General features: G+C 40.5%; 1 pseudogene; it reads right to left on the bottom strand.

The window, feature by feature from the left end:
* Window positions 1–2,293: 2,293 nt before the first annotated feature.
* On the bottom strand, window positions 2,294–2,862 carry LOC123431384 (annotated as a pseudogene).
* Window positions 2,863–20,725: the final 17,863 nt, after the last annotated feature.

Below are 20,725 nucleotides of genomic sequence, written 5' to 3'. Positions count from 1 at the left end.
TGAGACATTCTTGGAGTACAAGGCTATGATGGTTGTTAATCTTGTAATAAAATGCCATTTTTTCTTCGAGGAAGGCCACACAATGCAATCATGCATCCAATTTAAAGTTGCGATGATAAAAGTTGAGGGGCATGCTCAAAATAGTTAGATGATGCTACTGTTTGTGTGAACTCCTGTAGAACTTCATATGCTAATTTGATTATGCTCGGAACTTTGTATGATAATTTTGAGCATTTGTGAACTTTACAAGAAAGAAGAAGATTATAAGATAACTTTATAAGAGAACTTCTGTGAACTTTACTGTTCCTGTAAATTTTGGTGTGAACTTTTGTGAAATTTATAAGAAATTTTGTGTGAACTTGTGTAAACTTTATATGATAATTTTGCTGTGAAGTTTGCTATAAATTTTGTGTAAACTTTTGTGAAGCTTGCTGTCAAATTTTGGTGTGAACTATTGTGAAGCTTTGTGTCAAATTTTGTTGATAATTTGATTCATAATATTGGTTCATTAAAACCCGCATATGCAATAATACTATTTCAACCATGGTGAAAAGAACAAGAAAAATGCTTCTTACAACAAGGAGAAAATGTGCTCATGCTCAAAAATCACACAACAAAAAATGTTAAGAAAAGAAGAATGCTTCTTCCAACAAGTTGTTTTATGCCATCAATTGTTCCAAAATTGCTTGTTATTGTCAATGCTTCTCTCCTAAATTGTGACAAAAAATGCAACGGATACTACGAGTCAGCATTGAGAAATGAAAGAACAACTACTCCCAATAGACAACAAGAAGATAGCACACACATGAAGCTATTTATATATAAAAAACAAAGAATCTCCATGAAACTTGAAGGTTAAAAGCACAAGCAACAAACTCTTACACTATACTTAAGGTTGGTCGCATAATCATCTTTTGTTGCTACAAACTATGAATTCTCCTAAAAGCAAGCACAAGCCCAAAAGAGTGACTAAGTTTTACAATAAGTTTTCATTCATCGTAACAAGAACATAACACATGATGGCACGAAATACAAAATAGGAAATGATCTACACGGTAGGTCCTGGCCAAAACAAATGCAACATCCATCTTCAAGCAGCTACAATCGCCGTGTGCACATCACCACAGGAGACCTTGTTCAATGGATGGTAAAACAACTTTGAAGAAAGGTACTTCCGCACATCAAACATATTTTGCTGCAAAAGGAGAAAAAAAGAACAAGCGTTTATCACACACGTAGCACATGAAAAGGTACACAGAAAAACATGGTTATCTACTTATACCTTCTTAAAATCTTTCATCCTCTTGCCATCAAAAATTTCAAAGTATAGCACTCCAAAATAACCACAATCAAAGCTGTTTTTCAACCAGAAACAGAAAGATGAAGTGTATAAGAGTTTGATATGGCTACACAAAATGAGATGAAAACAGAAAATATTTACGGAGTTGGCTTACTGAGTTGATTGTTGCGGGTACTCGAGCTTAGGCTAGTCTGGCTTGAAAGAATTTAAATCTAGAGTTAAGTCTGGATCTTCGACAGCAATCCTCTTAAAATTAGTGAAGTGGGAGCAGTCGGCAAACAATAGCCAAAAAATGGAGAGCTTTTATCAGACACAAAAAAGCAACCAAAACCTAAAAATTGCTACAACACCTAATACTTTGCATATTTTAGTTCCTCTTTGAAGATGTCACAACATGTACTAATGTAATCTGTTTTCCCATGAAGGAGTAAACAAGACCTAATAATAAAATATAAAGGTGAGTTACCAGATTCCTTGTAGCAATATCCAAATTCCCGTTGTCCAACGAGTCAAACAGGTTAAACTGCTTGCGCAAGAGGTTAACGACACAAACAATCCAATGGCCATCCCGAACAATAGTGAAGAAAAGATGCATTAAAGAGAGGAAAAAGAAGTTAAATTGAATAAACTTTAAAACATTCAAGATAAACACACACATGTTAAGTAAAAAATGTTGGGAGCAAACTTACTAACTCGAAAACTGAAATATGAAAGTTTTGGCATGCCCTCCTCACCTTTTTTGCACAAACACTTGGATCAAAAACTTCTCAGTGGATAGAAAGTTGAAGCTGCAACAAATATCTACATGGAAAAAATAAAATAAAATAGATGGAGAAGTATTACAGCAGGGTAGACATGGACACAACAAAGATAACGACAGTAGAAGTAAGGCCCTGTTTGTTTCGAAAGTCCCGGGACTTTTTTTAGTCCCAACTTAAAAGTCCCTAGTCCCTACCCGTTTGTTTCCAGGGACTAAAGAGGGACTAAAGGTCATTAAATGACATGTAAAAAGACTATGTTGTCCCTGGGGAGCACCTTCCCCGCCCTTCGTTCCGCTTCACCGCCCCCGCGCCTCCGCCGCCCAGCACCTGCAGGGCCTCCCGTTTCGTCAAGGAGAGGAAGGGGTCAGGTCAAGGAAGGGAGAGAGAGACCGGCGGCGCGCACGCACCTGGGAGACGCGGGACCGCAGGTCGGAGAGGAGGCCGCCGATGGCGGCGGCGTTGCGCGCGTAGGCGTCGGAGGAGGGGGAGGAGGCCGCCGCCGAGGAGCGGTAGGCTGCTGCGGCGCGGGCGCTGCCTGGGCGGAGCCAAGGGAACTGGCGGCGGCGGCTGGTGGGGGCGCGAGGGAACTGGCGGCGGCGGCGGCGGGCGAGGGAACTGGCGGCGGCGGCTGGTGGGGGCGCGAGGGAACTAGCGGCGGCGGCGGCGGCGGGCGAGGGAACTGGCGGCGGCGGCGGGCGAGGGAACTGGCAGCGGCGGCGGCGGGCGAGGTGGGAGACGCGAGCGGGAGCGCGATGCGATGCGGGGGCAGGGTAGGAAAAAGTCCCAAAAAGTCCCTCTCATAGGTACTTCTCCAAATAGTCCCAAACATCCCACTTTAGTCCTTAAAAGTCCCTCCTGTTTGTTTCACATGGGACTTTTTGGGACTTTTTTAGTCCCTACACCAAAAAGTCCCTGGAAACAAACACCCCCTAAGCAAAAAAGGGCGAACTAACGCTCATTAAAACAGAGAAAGCGAATGTTTTCTGCTTATTTGATGACGACAACTGCTCAATGTTGAAGCTTTCAATGAATAAAGACATGACTTCATTGCACATTTGAGAACGTGGCTTCAAAGACTTCTAGAAGTTGGAATAAGTAATGTGAAAATCACCAATCCGAATGAAAGGCGGCCTGCAAAAAGAGGGGTGGTATGAGTGAGTAGCATTTGTCAAACCATGAAAACAATATGAGTGAAGATAGAAAGGCTATGATGGAAGCAAGAAAGAGAACATGCCACTTACTCAATTTCCCCTTTTTTCATCTTATTCATCTTGTACCTCTTCATGACGAAGTACTCGTACATTGCTTTAGTCTTGTCACCGGTCTTGATTTTCTTGTATTTTGCTCCGGATGAAATTGGACTCGCTGCTCTGTTCTTACTCTTGAATTTCTTCTCTTCCTTCAACCTCGTCTTCTCCTCACCATGTCGGGGCTTGGTTCTGTGCTGCTAAGCAAAACAACTGGATCCACCTATGGTTTGGTGATCCAACTAGGAAGCAATCAAAGAAAAACTGTAACAAAAGTGATTTACTATAAAATATTGTGAGGATATATTTGTTTAAATATTAGCATGGAAGGGCATACCTCCAGCCCCTCTTGGAAATGGAGCAACTACAATTGGTGTGATATCATAGACACGGAGTTTAATTCCTACTCAGCCTCGAGCCTAAGGAGTGGCATCAAAAACAACAAAAGACATTGGTGTTTTCGGTGTTGCAGCAGTATTGTCATGGTTTGAAGCATTGGGCCCCACAGTTGTGCTTGGGAAACCAATCCACCAATTGTATTCCTTTGTGCTCTCTTGGAACACAATCATTGATGGTGCATCACTCCAATGTCCACCTACACTAGTCATTGCAGAGTGATCGAGATGACTTAGTTGGGGGCCATGCTCAACATCTTCGACACCCTCCGCTTGCTCCTTTTCTGCATTGACGTGATTGGCATCAACACTAGATTCTGCATGATGCTCTACCACATTGCCTGCATTAGGCTCATGAGAACTGCTGCTAGAATGATTGCTTCGAGCTCCGTCAGCTAGCTCAACCACCACCTTGTCAGTTGTTGGCTCATCTGCAACCTTCATACTATAACTTTTCTTGCTACCCCCACGCTCATTAGAAGCCTTACTAGTAGAAATTTGCTTTCCACCCCCATACTCATCGGCTTTGGTTGCATCATTGCTACGATGTGGTGGAATGTCAAAAGTAACATCTGTTGCTTGCTAATTACTTGACGGAACGAGATGAACATCTTTGATAAGGTGCTCCATTCGCCTACAATGTATGGCTTGCAACACTTTAACAAAAGAATTAGTAGCCCCTTTTAACTCTGCAACATAGAGTTTTGTGTGTTAGTCGTAGATTTCAGCCAGATGTGGTGGGAGATGAAATGTATATGAAAATGAAAGTGGAGGTGGTCAGTGGGTCTGCAACTTACTACATGATCGGAAGGTATTTGAAAAAATAAAAAACAGAAAACAACAACAAAAAATAATAGCAATAATCTCACCTCAAGCTCTACCCCAAATGGGGTTGGGTTCTGAAGCCAATCATCGAGTGAGCCACATACATCTTCTTCTGCACTTTTACCATTTTCCATTGGATTAATATCTTCTATATGATTTTCTTTTGCACCAATGTCACCTTTGTTTCCATTAATGTTGACATGTGAAGCACCACAATCTTGAGTATCATCACAATCCACATCTTGAGCAGCTGCGCTCCTGTTGCCTACAACAACACGTGTGTTTCCGTCTTCTAGAGACAATGCTGCATACGCTGTCTCTGACAGAGGTCGAAACTACATGACAAACAAAAAATAAGCAAAACAAACAGTGGAAACGGAAATGCTGCAAACGGACGAGGGGAATAAAACTCACACGACACTTCCCAAACAAGGCTTTGCCCAAAGCTAGCTTGTTCTTATCATATTCCCACACAATACAAAGTCAGTCTATTGAACAAAGCATGCCCTTGGCAGAGAATAGTTTAATTGGTGCTCGTTGATCGGAGCTTGAGGAAAAATCAAACGATCCATGTAAATAACATAATAACACAACACATAATATCTCAGATAACACAACACATAATATCTCAGGCAGAAAAGAAATGCGATCACAAAAAAACAAAAAACATAATGTTAGGTGATTGAAAAATTCAAAGAAGAAAAGATGTATACCACTAACATAGGGAAACAACCCCAACCCAAAATTTGGTGATACCGTGTGATTTAATCTTCTCCTCGCACTTCTTGACCTCATTCATCGCAACACTTAAAACATGCTCATCCCAAGCATATTCAGTGACCTTCTCAATAACTTCAAGGGTCTTCAAGTACTCTAAGGGCACCATGTTGCCCGTGCCGGGGGTTAAAATTGTTGTGAGCGCCAAGAGCACCCATGACCTCTTGGTAGTATCACCATCATCATTCCTCGCTTTGTGGAAAACATCCACTGTATGAGCAATTGGAGCCCTGCCATTCTTGTGGTAAATGTTGCGGAGATCGCACTGCTCATGCCTCTTGGAAAGTTCAACTATTCGGTTGCTTGATGGAATGTTGAAAACCTACTTCACCATGTCTCTTGTAAAAATAATAACCTTATTCCGGTTCAGCCTAAAAACCAATGAATGTATTAAAAATCAGAGAATGTATTAGTAACAAGATCTGAAGAAAGTACATGGTGGAGACATGCTGACACAGAAAAACAAAGAAGATAAGGGGGTTAAATACCTGAGCCCACGTTTGCCGGTGTCGATGTTCATTTCCAACCACTCCATGAGATCGTGCGGTATTGTGAAAGAAAAAATTCTTTTAAGATCACCAAAGCCAGTTTCATCTATGAATTTCCTCTTGGTAGGATTGAGCTTAGACTTGGCAATTTCACGCAAACGTTTTGCTCCGAAACGTTGGCTGAATACTCCGTCAGACTCCATATCTTCTTCGTCTAGCAATTAGGTGCAATATTAAAAAAATGTATTGGGTACAACACAAGAAATGCCAAAAAACTAGTAGATCAAAAAATATTATATGACAAACAATTTTATAAAACAACCATTATAGCATGCAACAACAATAGGTTACAGATGTTAATTGTGTTCATCATATGCAACAAACAAAAAATGCAAAATACTAACATATCAAAGAAGTTCATAAACAAACATTACATCATGCCCAACTACAATTACCAAAGGTTAAAGAAGGTATTTCAATTATGTTTAACATATCTAAAAAACTGAATACATGCATGCAACAAAAATACAACTACACACATTACATCAAGCAGAATAGAACATGGCTAGGTTGGCCAAAAATAGCACATTCAGGCCTCTAGTTAGTTGGATAAACTCATCCCCTAGACTGACCACAAAGGTAGCATTAGTAAGACCATCAATAACTTCAACAAACACATCTCGAATCGCCCTCCTATCTGAACCTATGCAGCAGTTGGGGCCTGTGAAGGGGCTGGCGGCTCAAAGCACAAAATCGCCACAAACCGTGAAAATGGTGACCATACCTAGCAGATATACTCTTCAACGACTAGAACTAGCAGAGTTGGCCATGAAATGGATCTTAAGTTCGCCGTGGAGGGGCATACCTAGCAGATGGAAGTAGATCTACTCCTCCAACGTCAGGAACAAACAAAAAGGGCCATGGAATGGAGCTCATGTTGCGAGACACGAGAATGGTGGCCATACTTGCCACCCGGGTCGTCCCGCTCGTCGCCGTGGCCTAAGGTGCTAGCCCTCGATTGATCCTTTACTGCCATTGCCGTCCCCGCAGCATCCGACTCACCCGCCCCCGCCACGATTCGAGATGTGGACAACACCGTCGCCAGGGTCGCCTCTGTCGCTCGGGTCGAGAGATGTGAGGAGTTGGAAGCAGAGATGAGTTGGAAGCAGCAAGCTGGAAGCAAAAAATGCTCGCAACAAAGTGGAAAATACCTAGGAGGGGACCTGGTCGGGGCGACTTGGATGGTGGAAGTGGATATGGCTTGGGACGGACGAGGCCCGTATGATGAAATGTGATCCCACGGCGCGCAACGGGGTTGCTCGGGAGGAAGCCAACATTCGGCTGTCTTAAAGCGTTTTCCTAAAGAAACATGGTCCCTGGCTGGCGCTTGAGTGTGTTTCTCCTTTTTATCTGTTTTTCCTATTTTATGGTTACTCAAACAAAAAACAAAAACAATTTCATTTCAACAAATAGAATTTTTTTGGCCGGCATTTAACAGAGGTTCAAATATTTTGAACTTTTACAAAGTTTGATGAACACTGTGTTGGAATTATTACATATTAATATTCTCATCATCCCAAGTCGTTATGAAATCATATTATTCGCATCTTCTTTTTCAGACATATTTAGATCTTTTTTTGAGAGTGTGTGTGTAGTGTATACCAAGTGCTCATGTTTTGTCCAAGCCCAAACAATGCAAACAAATTACAAATGAAATTGTGAGTCATAAAAATGAAATAATATTTATGAAATTACAAAAAATGTTACTGTCATTTTGAACAATTGAAAGACCATTCCATGGACCACTACTTTGTCATCGGATGAAAGTACGGACCTGAAATACATCCTCACGAACTATGTTAGGGAGGCTATCACTGAAAAGTGGAGCTCAACGATACTTGTTTACTAACGTTCGTCAAAATTAATATAATAACAGAAGGACTGAATTGTACTAATTTTATCGCCCGCTGTAATGCATGACCATTTATACTATCCTTTTTTAAAAGAAGTACATAATTTCTTATATGAAATGTCATAATACTTTTAAAAAATCATGAAACAATTTAGTTTACACGAAGATTGTATTCAAATTATGAAGAGTTTTTATTTAAAATTATAGAAACACCTTTTGGAATTTGAGAACCCTCTTCGGCATTATGCATACTTCTTAAAAGAATGTGTGAACACTTGTGATATAACATGAAATATATAAAAAAAGTGTAAAGAGGCTTTTAAATTAAAAAACACTTCTTTAGTAGTAAGTAAGCTTTAACTTTGATCGGACGGTAATTGTACCAAGTGCTATGTTTAAGCACACACTTAACGCAAGGATGACATTCGTGAGTGGTTGAAATTCCTAATGACAAGCTTGAGTTGTGTGACACAACTAATGAAAAAATGACAAATACCTCTTTTTCGGTTGAGAGAATACTTTTGAACAAATAAACATATTTAAAAGGATATATTTTTTCATCATAATTTTTCCCCATTTTCAATTTAAAATTGTGTTTAAGTATTCTTTTGAGAGCATAAAAAAATGAAAAAACATTAAGTGGCCGGCTGAACGTGCAACCTAGACCCTTCATTAGAGATCTTAGGTAGAATTTCATGGGATCTCCTATTGGACACATTAAGCGTCAAGTAGTCGAGCCCTTGCTTAGGGCGTACCTTCACTAGTGTGGCCCTTCGGCCACGCGGCGAAGCAAATGGGTGAACCGATACTGTAGTGGGAAGTATTATACCGACATACTATAAAGGATCGAGACACTTTAACTAGGGAAACATTTTCCGCCAGCGCGCCGGCCGAAACGTTCGGCCGCTCGCATGGCTGACGTTCAATCTCTTAGATCTCGCGTGGCACCGCGTCTTCCTTCCTTCCTTTCCCCCTTCCTCCCTCTCATTCCTCCTCCTCCTTCTTCTTCTTCTTCCCTCCTCTCCCCCTTCCCCCTGCAACCTCAGGCGCTGTCGGCGAGCGCTGCGGCTTCTCCACCGGCAGCCGCTGCGTCTGATGGCGGTGACCTAAGGTGACCATGCGAGATGCTGTAGCCGGGGCGACGGTTGAAACTTTTTTCATATACAGTTGAAGCTTTTTCTGTCAATGTTTGCAACTTTTTCCTCGTCGAAGTATTTGGTTGAAGCTTTTTTCTTAACGGTTGAAGCTTTTCTATACACGGTTGAAACTTTTTGAGCAGTGACCACACGAGATGGTGCAACCGGAGCAGCGTTTGAAACTTTTTCCATATACGGTTGAAGCTTTTTGGGTCAACGTTTGCAACTTTCCCTCGTTGAAGTTTTTGGTTGAAGCTTTTTTCTTAACGGTTGAAGCTTTTTTTTCCAGCGTTTGCAACACAGGGGGTGAGGTGCGACCGACGAGGTGAAGACAGACGGGCATGAGCAACGGCGAGTGCGCCGACGAGCGGCGTGGGTAGCGAACGGTGGGCGAGCTGAGTCTCGGAGCGCGGGGCAGCCGGGGCGGCGAGCGATCTGAACGAGCTGAGTTGCGAAGCTGCATCCATGGTGCTTCGACGGGCGGCCGAGGCAGCGACCGACGATGAGGGCAACCAGCGGTGAGGAGGCGAGGCGAGGCGGTCGACGCGTGCGAGGGAGACCTCTTCCTTTTCCCGTGCGCGTGCTGGAGGTTGGGGACGACAGGATCCGACGGCTCGGGAGGGGCAAATCTGACAGCTGCAGGTTGACCGGCCCAACAGTTGGGTCGTTGCGACGTCGCACAGTGCTGGCCCTTTAACTAACCGTTTTGCAGAGGACCATGACTCAGTAGAGAACTATACTACGACAAGCATTTTCATTGAAAATTTGAGATTTGTTTTATAAAAATATGAACAATTTTGAAATCATGAAATTTTTGAAAAATCCCTACAAATTTGAATATTATAAATATTATTTAAATATACGAAAAAATTGAAATCATGAATATGTTTTGAAAACATGCGAACATTTTGGAAACAACATTATTTTTGGATTTTTCGATTTTTGTCTCGAAAACGTAAAACTTTTTGTAACTTGTTAATCAAATTTGAAAATATGAACATTTTAATATTTTTGAATATATTTATAATTTGGAAACAAAATTTGAAAATAACACACTTTAAAAAAATGGAAAACACTGTAAGGGAAAGATCAGAAAACCGCTTGAAAAACATTCTAGAATGTTCCCAAAACCAGATATATTCACTTTTGCGAGCTAGAAACGGGCCTCTCCATTTACTCGTTTGTTGTTTCAGCTCCAGGTTTTGCCAACAGTTCGAACGTCTAGGTTTTGTCGACAGTTTGCCAAAGTGAGCGGCGAATATGATTCACTATTCCTATTCTGCATATGAACCACACAAGCTACCGTCACCATGGGCTGGTCATTTTTTCTCCCATTTTTTTTTGTTCGCTCGTTTTACCCCTCAGTTTGCATTGTTTTCTTTTGTCCTCATTTTTCTTCATTGTATTTTTTACGGGTTATTTTTGGTTTTCCCTTTTTGTTCCCTTTTCAAGTTCTTGTTTTTCCTTTTTTATTAACTAATGTTTTCTAAATCTATGATTTTTTTTGAAAAATTGTGAACAAGTTTAATGAATCATGAAGATTGAACGTGTTTTTTATTTGGGGTCTGCTACGCATCCATCGGTGGATGTTTACTAAACATCCACCATTTGGAGGGTCGTCCGATTTATGCATAGCCATCCGATCTGCTTCAGTCAGTCACCCCATAATTCCTGAAACGATGGCTAAGTTGCAGAAACTTTCGCTTTGTTGTAAGAAATAAATTTTGGACCCGTTAATTCCTGAAACAACGGTCGAGTTTCAGAAACAATTTACTTGTTGCAGGAATTTTTTTTCTTCGTCTTTCTGCAACATATGTATTTTTATGGAAAGATTTTTTTCTAACAAAGGTCATATTTCAGGAATTTTTGCAACAAAGGTTAGGTTACAGAAATTTTTGCAATGTTCATGATGCGGCTGGCGGCGACCGGATGGCCGGCCGGCGGCGCGAGAGGGTGGGGGAGGGGAGGGCCCCGGCATCGGGGACAGCGGCACGGCTGGTACGGCCGAGCGGCAGCGCGGCTGGCAGATCTGGCCAGCGGGGTTGGAGCGGCGGCAGGCCTGTCGTCTCCAGCAACAGCGAGGTTGGCTCGCTCGATCTAGTCAGCGGGGAGGAATTCGATAGATCCGACATGGAGGCGAGAGGCACGCGGTGGGACAATCTCGTCGGCCGTCGTAGGTCGCGGTGGCGCGACATGCATCTCCGTGCTCGGCGACTGTGCGGATGGGTCGAGGCAGCGAGAAAATAGATGGACTGAGCATTCCGCAACTTGCCATATGTTGCGCTCGGCAGTTTTGCAACACGATCAATGTTGCAAAACACTAGCGCGGTATGAGGAGTGTTGTGCGTCCCATGATTAAGTATTGATCGAACGGTTGCGGACATGATCGACGCGCGCAATCGATCCCTCGGTTGATAGGAAATATTTCCCTTTTTATTTTATGGACTTTGTAAAAAAGTCATGAATATTATTAACACATTATTTTACATTTACAAATACTTTTTCAAACTTGCAATAAAATATTTTTTGTAAATATAGAGGATAATGATTTGAATTTGTGACGTTTCTAAAATCGGGAGGCCATTTTTAAATATTGTAAAGACCTCTTTTTAAAAATAATGCAAAACTGTTTTTTAATTTTAAAACCGGTTAAAACCGGTACACGAAAGTCGAGCCCTTCCATCAATACGAAACATACGAAAGATTAGGTGTGTGTTAGTCCACCCATGCATTTTGGGGACTAGAGCGCTTGCACGTGGAATAGGAGAAATGGTAGGTAGATTATGGATACGAACTTATGTACACACTTCGGCCAACCCAAAATACATTTGCAGGGTGGGTCTATAAGTCCATGTGAATGAGCGAGCATTAAAAAAAAATCCCCATAGGCTCCTTTTGTGGACTACATCTACATAGTCAAATATGGTTAGCGCGTCGTGCCTCTTTCAAGTATCTCATAGTTAGGCCTTCTAAGGACACTTTTTGGTTTCAAAGTTCTGGTCGTGAAACATCTCTTGATTTCCCTAATACAAAAAAGAAAATCAAACATCTGGTGATACTAACTCCTCAAAATAGCAGATTCTTGCTTAAATTTGGGCAAACATCATGCCCTTTGCAAACTATCTCCCGTACTCGTATAGCTCATCCATAAATGGTGCCATCGACCACCCCCCTCCTTTGCGACACCACATCCCGCACCAACATCCCTACTTGTTGGCGACATTGTTGGCCAACCCTTACTCTCGTTGTGGCGGGCTGCCTCCTCAACCCGAGCTTCTCGAAAGTTTTTATCTCACTAAGCCTTTTATAAGAGTTCCTTAGAGAAGGCTGATACTTGTGATATGCGTTGGGTTTTCGGATAATCGCAACATAATGTGGGTAAGTGTTTTCTTTGATTAAGAAACTAAGGTTTATCAAACAAATAGGAATATCAATCCTCAACCGTCTTCAGCGGCTGCACACAAAAGAGTAAACAACTTGCACCCAACGCGGGCGAGAGGGTTGTCAATCCCCTTGTTTTCGTTTTTTGCAAGCGAATGAGGCGTGTAGATAATTGTAGATAGTTAAGACTTGCAAAATAAAAATAAAGACAAATAATAACAGTGGGGAAATTATAAGTTCTCTATATATATAAGTGAATAGACCCGGGACCATAGTATTCTCTAGCGGCATCTCTCATGAAAGTAACATACAGTGGGTCAACAAATTACTGTTGGGCAGTTGATAGAACAGTGGATACTTATGCGATTTTCACGGCAATGATCATGTGTATATAGGCATCACATCCATAAGCAAATAGGTCGACTCCTGTCGTGCACCTACTACTATTACTCCACCCATCGACCGCTATCCAGCATGCATCTAGAGTATTAAGTAAAACAGAGTAATGCTTGCGGAACAATGACATGATGTAGACAAAGGAAAGTTAACCAATATGAATAAATTAACCCGATCGTTTTATCCTTAGTGGAAGCAACACAAAGACGCAACTTGTCCCCTTCTGTCACTCGAATATAGAAACTCGCCAGGTTGAACCCATTGCAACACACCCCTCTCACTGAAAAAATACCAACCTACTTGGCTAAAGAAATTCAATAGATCGGAGAGAATTATGAAGCTATGATGATCATTTAAATAAGAATCATAAAAATCAGAGAAGACTCAAAATTATTCATGAATAATCTGAACATAAACCCATAATTCATCGGATCCCAACAGACACACCATATAAAAAATACATCGGATAGATCAAAGCAAAGATGCGATGATCATTATATTGAAGATTGAGATCGAGAGAGAGAGGCAGAGAGAGAGATCTAGATACTAACTACGAACCCGTAGGTCTGTGGTGAACTACTCACACATCATCACGAGGCACCAAGGTTGATGAAGAGGCCCTCCGTAATCGATCACCCCTCCGGCAGGGTGTCGGAACGGAGCTCCAGATGGGATCATCGTGGAACACAGACTTGCGGTGGTGTAAAAGTGGTTCACATGTATGTTTAGGGTTTATGGAATATTTGTGAATTTATAGTCCACACAACGGACAAAGTGAGGCCACAGGGGAGACACAAGGCATGAGGGCGCGACCACCCCAGGCCATGCCATGTTGCCTTCTGGGCCCCACGTGTGGCTTCAGGTCTTTTCCTGAAGCTTCGAGGTCTTCTTTTGGTCGAGAAAAAAAATCATAAAAAGGTTTTGTGGAAATTGGACTTTGTTTGGTACTGAAAAGCTGAAAAAAGCACACGCAGGAAAAAACAACTTGCACTGGTACTTGGTTAATAGGTTGGTGCTAAAAAATACAAATTGGTGAATTATGAGCCAAAAAGTATCATAGGATGATAATGTAATAGCTTGGAACAATAATTTTTTTTAGATATGTTGCTGACTTATCAAGCATTCCAAGCTTAATTCCTGCTCGTCCTCGAGTAAGTAAATGATAAAAACAGAATTTTTGATGTGACATGCTATCCAATATGTAATCTTTTTAGCAAACATCAACATAGTAATAATTATAAGAACAAGCAAAAAAATCATCAATCTTTCAAAGTATACGATCCTAAAAGAATGTTTACCCCCATTAATCTTTCATATTAGCAAAGCATGACTCCATCTTCACCACATTAATGCAAATGTTAAGCACCAGGGTGTCCAAGTCAGGAAACTGGATCATACTTTTCAATGTGAATCAACTTTTTATTCTTCACGCAATACGTGAGCATGAGCCATGGACATAGCATAAGGTGGAATAGAATATGGTGGTAGATATAAAAGGGGTAAAAGTGGAGAAGATAGTCCCACATCAACTAGGCATACCAACGGGCTATGGAGATGCCCATCGGTAGATCTCAATTCAAGGAGTAGGGATTACCATGCAAATGATGCACTAGAGCTATAAGTGTATGAAAGCTCAAATGAAGCTAAGTGGGGTGTGCATCCAACTTACTTGCTCATGAAGAGCTCGGGCATTTGAGGAAGCCCGTCATCGGAATATGCAACCTAAGTTTATAATAATGATAATATGATTTCCACTAGCATATGAAAATGACATATCATGAGACTCTCTATATGAGGAACATGGTGCCACTTTGAGGCACAAGTGTGGTAAAGGATAGTAGCAAAGTCCCTTCTCTCTTTTTCTCTCATTCATTTTTTCATCTCTTTTTTATGGTGGGCTCATCTGGCTCCCCCATTTTCATTTTTCGTCTCGAGTCTCTTCCCGACTTGTGGGGGAACCATAGTCTCCATCATCCTTTCCTCACTCGGACAATGCTCTAATAATGATAATCATCACAATTTTCTTTAATTACAACTCATGAAAGCTCGATATGAAGAACTATGACTCAATATGAATGCCTCTGGCAGTGTGCCAAGATGTGCAATGATCTAGCGTGACATGTATCAACAATATAATGAATGGTGGGTTTTCCACCAATGCTATGTCAGCTCTATATGATCATGTAAAGGAATATCATGATGAATGAACTAGTCATATGTTGCAACGGTGGAATTTGCATGGCAATATATCTCAGAATGGCTATGGAAATGCCAGGATAGGTAGGTATGGTGGCTGTTTTGAGGAAGATAAAGAAAGGTTTATGTGTGACAGACCATATCATGCCGTGGGGTTTGGATGCACCGGTGAAGTTCGCACCGATCCTCGAGGTGGGAATGGGGAATGCACGGTACCGAAGAGGCTAGCAAAATATGAGGTGGTGAGATTGTGTATGTCCATGGGTTCACATTAGTCATGAAGAACTCATATACTTATTGCAAAGTTAAATTAGTTTCATCACAAAACAAAGGATTACCCGCATGCCCCGAGGGAGAGGGTTGGGAGGAGTTAACCATCACGCGACTCCGACTCAAAACAACATTAGGATTTCAACGAGGAACACAAATGCTCACACAGCCCCGCCATGCCTTTTTAATATTTAGAGAAACAAGGAATGAACAGATCTCAATACCGCTACCTCTACGAATCAACAATGATGCACTCACACCTTTTTCATATTACCACATCAATATCATTAACCCACAATTTCTATTTATGCGCGACATGATGGTTTTGATTATCATTCATTGAATACTTATTATTTTTATACTACCTTTATGACCCATGAAAATTACCGCTACTGTTTATTAACTCTCAAACAAATATGAGTGAAGGACTAGAGTGCAAACATTTCTATAAAATCTACATGGCGCCATGCTCAAAAAGATACAAGTGAAGTACTAGAGCAACAGATTAGCTCAAAAGATATAAGTGAAGCACAGAGAGTATTCTAACAAATCATGACAAGTGTGTATCTCTCTCAGGTTAGTGTGTTCAGTAAAAGAAGAATGTGGCAAACTAAAAATAAAAGCAAACTAAAGCAAACGACGCTCGAAGCAAAACTCATACCATGTGATGAATAAAAATGTAGCTTCAAGTGACATACCGATGGATTGAGAGGAAAGAGGGGATGCCTTCCAGGGAATCCCCAAGCTTAGATGCTTGAGTCTTCCTAGAATATTACCTTGGGGTGTCTTGGGCATCCCCAAGCTTATGCTCTTTCCGCTCCTTATTCCATTGTCCATCGCGATAACAGCCAAAACTTGAAAACTTCAATCACAGAAAACTCAACAAAACTTCATGAGATCCGTTAGTATAAGCAACATATAAAATACTTAGGTATTGTTGTAAATTGATTCAGATTTCATTATTGCATAACAGGTACTGTATTATAACTTCTCCATGGCTTATACTCCCTGATACAATTCATAGCATCATCGAAACAAGCAAACTATGCTAGCAAAAACAGAATTTGTCTAAAACAGAACGATATGTAGTAATGTGTAATGAACCTACTTTAGTAACACCAAAATTCTGAAAATTTAGGACAACCTACGGAATTTGGATAGAAATACTATGCAGAAATTCAGCTTAAAGAGGCGTTCCAGTAAAATAATAGAAATTATGCAATGGACGTCAAAGTTTCTGTTTTTGCATCGTATCAATTATACTTATCATAAAGGTCATCCCAAAGGATTTACTTGGCACAAACAGTAATCTAAACATAAAAACACAATCATTACATAGGAAACAATCATGTCATCACACCAAGACAGAAAGTAAAAATCAAAGAATTAAGATAACTATTGGGTTTCCTCCCAACAAACGCTATTGTTTCATGCCCCTAGCTAGGCATGATGCATTTGATCAAGTGTTGTCATCCTTTTGAGAATTACCCATCATGCTATAATCATATTCCCTCCTTCCAACTTAAAGTTTTCTGATTGGTAAGCAAAAATGACTGAAAGGACTAAATAGCAGAACAAAGGATCCGAGAGATCTACCTTGGGAGGAACATGAGGCTCTTCTTTTGTTCTTTCATAAGTGATAGTTAACTCCTCATAAGTTCCGATAAAGGTATTTTCTTATATTTATCTCAAGCTCATAAACCAATCAAATTTTTGGTATAGCAAATTGATCGTTGTGTTTAGAAATTTTATCAACTAATACATTAAGTGGAACCTTCTTTCTAAGGTTCTCATCATAAGAAATATAGTCCCTGGATCTTAGTTTTCTTATTTCTTCCATATCATAAAGAATCCCCTCTATGGGTAGGCACTCACCATTAACCCTATAATGAGAAAATATGCGTCTAGGATCTTGCATGATATTACTAAATTCTTGAACAAGAAATATGGTGGCTAGACATTTGGTAGAAGCTTCATGAATATTAGAGAACTCTAGAAACAACCATTGTATGAAAGAATGCATGTTCACAAATTGGGATGCATGTTCACAAATTGTCTTTCCAATTGTACTATAAGCAAAGCTATAACATCCATATAAATTATAGTTCTAGCAACAATAGAACCTCCTATCAATGGTAATGATCTCGCACAAGTGAAGGTTTTACCTTAGGAGGAACATCATCCAGAAGATTATCAAATTTTTCATTAGCAACTTCATCAAAATTTCTTTTAGCATTCTCAACACAAGGTGAAGTTGGATAATCAAGGGCTTCAACACTAGAGGCAGAGGCATTACTAGTTTCAAATTCAAGCAAGCGTGACAAGCAAGACAAGAAGAGGTAAATATTTTGTATTTTTGATTTTTTTTAAGCAAGCAAGATAGAATAGCAAATCAAAATAAGAACAAGTGAATGATAATTTGTGTGAAGTTAATTGATAGTTGGTGATGATATTCCCTGGCAACGACGCCAAAAATCCTTCCCGATACTTGTGATTTGCGTTGGGTTTTACGTGAACAGGAACGGGTAATCACAACACAATGCGGGTAAGTATTTCCCTCGATTAAGAAACTAAGGTTTATCGAACCAAGAGGAATATAAATCCTTAGTGGCTCCACACAAAAGAGCAAACAACTTGCACCCAACGCGGCTAAGTGGGTTGCCAATCTCCTTGATCTCGTTACTTGCAAGTGAATGAGGTGTGTAGATAATTGTAGATAGTTGTGACTTGCAAAATAAAATAAAAGACAAATAATAACATGGGGGAAATGATAAGTTTTCTGAATATATAAATGAATAGACCCAGATACTATGATACTTGTAATCTGCGTTCGGTTTTTCGTGAAGAGGAACGGGTTATCGTAGCACAATGTGGGTAAGTATTTTCCTAAGTTACGAAACCAAGGTTTATGGAACAACAGGAATATCAACAACAATTGTCTTTAGCGGCTGGACACAAAAGAACAAACAACTTGCACCCAACGCGCGCAAGAGGGTTGTCAATCCCCTTGGTCTCGATATTTGCACGAAAGTGAGATGTGTAGATAATTGTAGATTATTGTAAGTTGCCAAATAAAATGAAAACAAGTAAATGGCAGCAATGTATTGAAGGTTTTGTAAATATATGGTGAATAGACCCGGGGGGCATAGTTTTCGCTAGTGGCATTTCTCATGAAAACAACATACGGTGGGTAAAAAAATTACTGTTAGGAAATTGATAGAAAAACAGATAGTTATGCGATATTCACGACAATGGTCATGTGTATATAGGCATCATGTCCATAAACAAATAGGCCGACTCCTGCCTGCTCCTATTACTATTACTCCACTCATCGACCACTATCGAGCATGCATCTAGAGTATTAAGTAAAACAGAGTAATGCATGGAGAACGATGACATGATGTAGACAAAGTAAACTCAAGCAATATGAATAAATCCCATTGTGTTATCCTTAGTATTAGCAACACAAAGACGCATCTTGTACCCTTCTGTCACTGAGATATAGAAACTCACCAGGTTGAACCTACTACAACACACCTCTCTCATCGAAGAAATATCAATCTAGTTGGCCAAACTATTTCAATAGGCCCGAGAGAATTACAAAGATATCATAATCATGCACATAAGAATCATATTACAATTTAGCAAAGTATCAAATATTTACCATGAATAATGTGAACATAAACCCACACTTCATCGGATCCCAACAAACGCACCACACAAAAGAATCACATCATATAGATCAAAGCGAAGATGCGATGATGATTGTATTGAAGATAGATAGATAGATAGAGAGAGATAGATAGATAGAGATATAGATAGATAGACAGAGAGAGAGAGAGAGAGAGAGAGAGAGAGAGAGAAATTGCCATCTAGGTACTAGACATGGACCCGTAAGTCTGTGGTGAACTACTCACACATCATCATGAGGGCAGCAAGGTTGATGAAGAGGCCCATCTATCCCCCCTCTGGCAGGGTGCCGAAACAAAGCTCCAGATGGCCTCCCATCGGAACAGAGACTTGTGGCAGCATAAAAAGTGTTTCGGGACTTTATTTAGGGTTTTTGGGATATATGAGAATCTACAAGCGAGAGAATGGCGTCGGGAGAGCCTCGAGGGGCCCACAAGCCATCAGGGCGCCCCCAGGCAACACCATGTTGGCTTGTGGGCCCCTTAGGTGGCCCCAACCTTCTTCTAATACTCATTGGTCTTCTTTTAGTCCAGAAAAAAATCTCGAAACCATTTGAGGTCAACTGGACTTCGTTTGGTATTGAAAACCTGAAAAGTGAAAATCTTGCAAAAAAAAAACTAGCATTGGTCACAGGGTCAATAGGTTAGTGCTCAAAAATAATATAAATTGGTAAATAAATACCCAAAAGCATCCTAACATGATAATATGTCAGCATGGAACAATACAAAATTATAGATACATTGGAGATGTTTGAGACTACATCAACCACATTTTAACGCTTCCGCTTAACGGTCTACAAGGGTATGTAGACATAGTCTCCCCTTATGTTGCTATACATCTCCATGGATAAATCTTGCCTGTGCATACTAATTTTTTCCCATGAAACATTCCCCAATAGTGCCACCCTATGGTTCCTTTGTCTGACCTACAACTTTCGTGAGGGGGGCTAAGATTGATTCACATTGGAGGTGATCTGAAACCCCCATTCCACCCTTATGAACTATAGGCGAAGAAGAAAACTATTCGACAAGGGAGACGATCATTACCTCCTCCAAGTACTCGCACCCGTCATCACCATTCCCATGTGCAACAACCACCATCTCCATAGCCATCATCTCCACATCCATAGCCTCCATATCTATTAGTCATATTACTTATAGTTGTGAGTATGTCATGATTAGCGGCATTATGAGACTTTTAATTATTCATATTAAAGTATCAATTTATGTAATTACTTTTGCTTTATTATTTTGGTATGTGTGAGTAGTCCCCTCGGGCAATATGTAATAAAATATGTTGTTATTTGTGCAACAACTCAATTTTCAGGTTTATCTTAGGGTTAAGAGTTGTTGTAAATATGCCCTAGAGGCAATAATAAAGTATTTATTATTACATTTCCTTGTTCATGATAATCGTTTATTATCATTCTAGAATTGTATTGATTGAAACTCAAATACATGTGTGGATACATAGACAACACATTGTCCCTAGTGAGCCTCTAAAGGACTAGCTCGTTGATCCAAGATGCTCAAGGTTTCCTTGCCATATACATGAGTTGTCATTTGATAATGGGATCACACCATTAGGAGAATGATGTGATGGACAAGACCCAAACTATGAATGTATCATATGATCGTGTTAGTTTATTGCTATTGTTTTCTACATGTCAAGTATATGTTCCTATGACCATGAGATCATGCAACTCACTGACACCGGAGGAGTACCTTGTGTGTATCAAACATCGCAACATAACTGGGCGACTATAAAGGTGCTCTACAGGTATCTCCGAGGGTTTTTGTTGAGTTGGCATGGATCAAGACTAAGATTTGTCACTCCATGTGACAGAGAGGTATCTCAGGGCTCAATCGGTAATACAACATCACAACAAGCTTGCAAGCAATGTGAATAAAGAGTTAGCCATGGGATCTTGTATTACAGAATGAGTAAAGAG

This window comes from Hordeum vulgare, chromosome 2H, assembly GCF_904849725.1.
Source record: "Hordeum vulgare subsp. vulgare chromosome 2H, MorexV3_pseudomolecules_assembly, whole genome shotgun sequence".
Classification (NCBI taxonomy): Eukaryota; Viridiplantae; Streptophyta; class Magnoliopsida; order Poales; family Poaceae; genus Hordeum; species Hordeum vulgare.
The sequence above is the reverse complement of the archived record's forward strand: the minus strand, read 5'-3'. Positions and strand labels throughout refer to the sequence as shown.